Consider the following 6,790-nt stretch of genomic DNA (forward strand, 5'->3'; position numbering starts at 1 on the left):
GAGAAGGCACTGACGAGACGAGACAAAGGAGGAACATAGTGGCACTTACTGAGGGAACTAAAACTACTATAACTAATAATAAAAACCAAGACATGAATCAAAACATCACATAACCGAAACTCATCAGCGGAATAACCATGAAGTATAAATGGGAATTAAAGAATCCGTAACGAGACGAAGAAATCAAAATCCACGACACTGAGTGCGATTACAAGAGTTTGTGGTTTACACAGATTTTCATCTGTTAGTGAGGTAGGTGGCTCTAACACAGGGGTGGGCAACTCCAGGCCTCGAGGGCCGGTGTCCTGCAGGTTTTAGATCCCACCCTGGGTCAACACACCTGAATCACATGATTAGTTCATTACCAGGCCTCTGGAGAACTTCAAGAAATGCTGAGGAGTCATTTAGCCCTTTAAATCAGCTGTGATGGATCATGGACACATCTAAAACCTGCAGGACACCGGCACTCGAGGCCTGGAGTTGCCTACCCCTGCTCTAACATGTGTTAGGATGGTTTAGTGCAGGGGTAGGCAACTCCAGGCCTCGAGGGCTGGTGTCCTGCAGGTTTTAGATCTCACCCTGGGTCAACACACCTGAATCACATGATTAGTTCGTTACCAGGCCTCTGGAGAACTTTGTTGAGGAGCTAATTTAACCATTTAAATCAGCTGTGTTGGTTCAAGGACACATCTGAAACATGCAGGGACACCGGCCCTCGAGGCCTGGAGTTGCCCACCCCTGGTTTATATATGCATGTCATATTTTACATTTTCATATTTTTTATGATAATTGATAAATTAAATTTTAAATTTTACTTTTTCAGTGATTGGTGGCTTAAACCAAATACATATAAAATATATGTAAGTTTTTTGGGATGGAAGTGAATTTCAATTCTCATCTATAAAATTGGGTAAAATAAATTTTTACTGCTTTAACATAAAACTTAAATAATCCTTCGATTATGAATTTCCAAACAAAATATAATGAACTAAAATACGTCTCTGTCCTGAGAACTGGTGGAACTCAAATAGGTTTTAATTGGTTTCAGCTTCCTGAAAGCTCTCAGCACCTGCAACAGTCATAAGACAGTGTGGAAAATAAACGCAGAGTAACACACACTTCTCCAAAAACGTTCTATTTAAATAGTGTGTAGAATGCAAATATTATTTCCCAAGAGGCCTCCTGCAGGTGAAAACACTTCTTGATGTGAAATATCTCACCTGTTTCTTCAGATATCAGGGCCGGTTCAGTGTCAGGGGTATAAGGAGATGGGAGTGGGGCAGCTAAGCCTGAGCCACAGGTTTGATGTGTTTGGCCTGGCAGCAGGTCAGCAGGTAAAGTACAAAGAGTCTGCCTGCGCCGATTATATGTTAGCTAAAAAAACAAAAACACATGATTTTCTGTTAGAAATGAAATAAGTTCACTAATCCAAGGAAAGTCGAGCAGGTCGAGCAGGTTGGGGAGGAGAGGATGTTGTCTAAGCTAACATCCATCATGGACAACACCTCCCACCCCCTGCATGAGACTGTACGAGCACTGAGCAGCTCGTTGGGGCTTTGGAGACTTGTGGGTGTTTTTGACTGTAACTCCCATCCTGCAACGTCATCCACGCCAAGCTATATGAAGGGGGATGAGTCTTGGTACACCTGGACAGAAGCGGCAGAATGCCAAACAGCCAACTGTCACACATCAGTGAAAGGGGACAAGGTGAGAGACACTGAGCGATCCAGAAACCACACACAGGCGTTAATAATCATTCCTCGGTAGATTTACCTACTACAAAAACTGAAAGCTCTCTTAGTCATTTGAGCCTTTACAGTGAGTAAAGCTGTGCTTTTAAGACAGTCAAAAGCACCGTGCTGCAAAGGATTTATAACAAGCTATCAAATCCAGAATGATGTGGAGGTAAATATATAAATAATGCTCAACGAGTTTTGGGAACACGAAGATCAAGAAATGAATCAGCATTTTTATAACACTCTTTACAGACAACTTACAGGCAGATTAACCCATTAATACACAGAGCACGTCCTTTAATAAGGAATGATGATACTGCAGTGGTTAGGTGTAATAAGGGTGGGCAGGAGTCAGAGTGCAGGAACATTTTGGAGCAGAAGAAATCACCTCCTTCTGAATGTCAGCAAGACAAAAAAGATGCTGGTTGACTTCTGGATGAAAAACACTGCGACTACTCCCATCAGCATCAGGTCGAAGCAGTGGACACGCTGGAGGAGCAACAGTGACGCTGTGTACAAAAAGGGTATGAGCAGACTCCACTCTGTAAGGAAGCTCAGATCCTTTAAGGTGTGCAGCGAGATGTTGGAGATCTTCTACTAGTCTGTGGTAACGATAGTGCCAGAAACACCAGCAGGATCAACAAACTAATCAGTGAGGCTGGAAGCATCACTGGAGACTCCATGGGAGTCAGGCATCACTGAACAAACTGCTCTCCATCACAGTTTTCTATAAAGCTGTATGATAAATCTTCATTCTGTGAGGTGAACACACTCGTCAAGCATCAGATCCCAAAGAGATTTTTGTATTATACCTTCATGCAGCAGTTTTTCTTACAGTTATAGTGCACATATTATTTATTAACGCAATTTTAACTTCTTTCAGATAAACAGGTCGATGGATAGATGCACCGAACCAGGAGCCAGGATTTCAGGGCACATCTGTACTCGTTTCTACACCAAATCATCTGTATAGCGTCTGATATGTCATCAGTGCTTCTTCAGATTGTGTTATCACAGAAAAGCACTATAGGCAGACCACTCATCATATTTGAAATCATTTTTCCAAATGTGTTAGCACTCCACCATCATTAAACTTTCCTCATCTCTTTAAGTGAGCTTTGAGTTTTCATTTAGAAGAAATTATTGGATTTCACGCACCTTTTTTTTTTTTTAGCTTGCTAGTTACCAAGTGTGCATGAGCCACATTTGCCTAAAAAAAATAATATACTCATTAATATTTTTTTCTGTAGTTGTACAGTGCAAAAATATATTGTACAGTTGTCGCAAAGCACACCAGTTGGGAACCACTGCCTTAAGCACGCACACAGATGTATTATGGTCGTGTAAAAGTGCTACAGATAGCAAGTTGTAATTGTGCATTGTCAAAAATACTTACATTACTTTTTAACTCCCTCTCACCCCCAACATCTTCTGGATTAGCTTTTCTTTCTTGTGTCTGCTTCTGCACCCTTGAACTTTACACGTTTGCACCGCATGATCTCACACACACACACACACACACACACACACACACACACACACACACACACACACACACACACACACACACACACACACAGCTTCAGCACATCCTCTACAGCCTCACAGCGCATATAATTTAATGTGCACACATACAATCAGACAACACCAAGCACCACTCGGGTCTATGTATCGCGCTCTTATGGAACCACACCTTCTTGCATATGATGGATGTGTGATTTTTCTCCTTCGTTTAAGCGTCACACACAGCGTGCAACATCAGCTACACACACACACAACCATGGGTACACTAAGGTGTGCTAGGTTAAAAGGTTAAAGATATTTAAGACCTGTCACAGCTATAGATAAACAAGTTTCCTAATGTGTTCTCAGCCTGCTATAACTCTAACCAAAGAGGAGTGGCAATTTTAATTCATAAAAATGTTCAAGTTATAGATCCAGGGGATAGATTTCTAATAATTAAATGATTTATATGTAACAAAACGTTATGTATTGTCAGCTCAAATGTTGATGACCCCTCATTCTTCCACGTTTTTTTTTGTGGTGCACTCTCTGAACACCCTGCTCAGGTTGCTCACTTGTTCTTGGGGGCGACCTCAGCCGTGAACTAAATGAAGAAATGGACATGCTCAATACAGGAGGAACTCAGTGCAACTGACAGTCCACAAATGTAATTAATCAGTACATGAGCGATTACGGACTTGGCAGCGCATGGCGTTCCCTTCAGGCCAACCGTAGGGAATAGACTTTCTTCTCACGTCCATCACTTCTACTCTTGTCTGGATTACTTCCTAGTTAGCAGCTCACTGCTGAGTGACATTTGAGACACTTAGATGTAGGGGGTGTCCAAATTCATAGGGTGCATCCTCCTGAGGACCTGGCCTTCACGGTCTACGTGGGCCGGGTAGGCCGGAAGTGTGATGCTGTGAAATTGCCTTAAGATTTGTGTGACCAGCTTTATATCATATAACCCCCTATGGCGGGGCGTGGTCTGCGGTGCCGCTGCAGGGGAGGCAGACGCAACTAAACAGCATCCGCAATCATGCCTTGCCAGGATAAAACACTGAACTGGGTCCTGAGTTGATGTTGTTGTGGTGTATGTGGTGGGCTGCAGCCAAGCGTGTGAACAGCAACCAGAAGAATAAAATGTGTGAAATCCTCAAAAGCATGAACGTGTGGTCATCGGGTCTGTCGTGGTTTTGCTACACTCGCTTAAAAATATGTTACAGTAGATCGAGAACTCAAGAAAACCATGAATCAACATATGAAGATGCTGCTGACGTGAAGCAGAGCAAAGCTACAGAGGTTTTATTAGAGACTGAGCTAAGCATTTTGCAATTTTTCATAAATTGTAAAAGCTGAAATTTCTTCAGTATTGAACAGCCGAAATTTGACTTTCTTGTCAGAGATTCCCCCCCTAAAAAACAGCGGCCGTACACAACAGTAGACTGGTGGGTAATAAGCCAGTGAAAAATGCAGAAAGCAGAGATTTTTTGATGGGAAACTGGTCTTGAAGTACACTGAGAGACAGCACTGTGCAGGAAGTGGGATTTTATTGTGGTGGAAGCTAAACGGCAAAAGTAAGAGAAAAGTCATGACGATGTTTTTCAAATGTGAAGTGTAGGTTCATCTTCTTTTCCTGCTGGTTCAGTGAGTTTTAGTCAGAGTGATGAAACGTGCAGTTTAAGAATCTGTGAGATGTGAACAGCGCTTTGTGTTTCTGTTTGCAGAATCTATTTACCTGCCCTTTAATTGTTCGGTGGTTGTTTAAATAGTTTTGTGAGTTATAAGCTGAGATTCTGGCGTTTCTGGCAAAATACATTTATATTTAAACATCTTTCAGAATTTAATTAATTGATATCGGACTATTCAAATTAAAATCTATTTAAAATCGGGAAATCTATTTTTTAAACCCACAGGATCTAACAGAGGTGGAGGATGGACTCAACCTGGGTGTCTATTGCCTTATGTAGTCTGGGAGTTGACTGAATGTCTGGCGGGTGTAGTTTTCCCTCTGTGGTTGGGTCGGGTGGGCTTTCCTTGGCTTGGCCCCAAGATGGTGCTGCAGCCATGTACCCTGGGCTAGAAGGGCCTGGCGCCCCCTGCCCTTGGTGGATTTTAGGGAGCAGGAGTGCCTATTAGGGTCAGTGGGGGGGCTGGCTCCAGGAATCAGGACACTTTGCCCTCTGGGCCTTTCCTCCCCATCCCTAACTGCTTCCCGCTCCATCACACCACCAAACATGCAGGGCCTTGGACACTCTCATTACCTACATTGTCATAACACATACACCTCTTCTGGGTGGGCACACTGAATGGCGTCTAGACAAGGGGTCTGTTCGTTCAGCCTCACCCCACCTGACCCCACTTCTCAATTTTAAATCGCATGTAGACATTGAGGGTTCTGTGGAGGGGTCGTGCTGACACCAGCTGCTATCTGGCAGAGGGTTGTCTGTGCCACGCCCCCCTTTTTAAATGCACTTTAGAACACCATGCACGGACACCACGTATGAACAGGCGGAGTGAAGCATGGGGTCTTTTTACAACCCTGTTCCTTGTTTGCCATCTGGGGCTGGAGGTTGAGAGGACGAACTGGTCGTCCACCATCTGTGATGGTGGACTCTGCTGCTGCGGGGACTGAGCCGGTCGGCCTCCACCCCAGAGCGAAGCGGACCATCTCCTGGGTCTGGGGCCTAAATATAGAGTGTATATGGGGAGTGTGAGTGTGTTTACAGTGTCCATTTCTGTGTGTCTCCTTGTTTTGTGTGTGTGCGTGTTTATTCTCAGGTTTGCAAAGTTGAAACAGACTGATTCAGTCTTAGAGCAGCTGTGTCTGTGTTTTATTTCCATCTTGATGCACCTGATTGTCAGAGGTGTCAGACTTGGTGGTCCCAGCTTTTAAAGTAACCATTTCAAAGTAAGGTGATGAAGTTGATTGTATGGTTGTAATGATTTTGGTTGCGCAGCTTCTCCGACCACAGATGCATATAGACGTCTTTTGTTTATGAACTCTTTATAGCTCCCTTTCTTTCAACCAATCAGCATTTTTCACCATCACACTGCACACTGTTGTACACACTGTTGGTGATGTACAGTGGCAGAAATAATTAGTTGAACATCTGCTGAATGAGTAAATTTGCTCACAAAGAAATGGACCATCTCTAATTCTTTTATGTCGCTTTCATTTTAATAGAGAGACACAGAATATTGTCCAAAAATTCAGGAAACACAGTACATACAAGTTATAACTTGATTTGCATGTCGTTGAGTGAAGTAAGTATTTGATCCACCCCAAACAAAACCTGAAATCCTTGCTGGCAAACACAGTGGCAGCAACGGTGAGAGATGTTGGCCCACTCCTCCTTAAAGCCATTCTCTAAATCTTTTAGGTTTCTTCACTGTCTGCATGATTTGAGTTTCTGCCCCCAGCACTTTCTCCCAAGGCTTCTCTGTGTCATTTAGATGTTCACAGACAAACTTAAGACAGGTCTGTACCTGCGCCTTCTTGAGCAGGGGAATTCAAGATTTTGGTGTTGTCTGGCGTGTTATCAGCGCTG

Source organism: Haplochromis burtoni, unplaced genomic scaffold (genome assembly GCF_018398535.1).
Source record: "Haplochromis burtoni strain Fernald_Lab_line unplaced genomic scaffold, NCSU_Asbu1 Contig_35, whole genome shotgun sequence".
NCBI lineage: Eukaryota > Metazoa > Chordata > Actinopteri > Cichliformes > Cichlidae > Haplochromis > Haplochromis burtoni.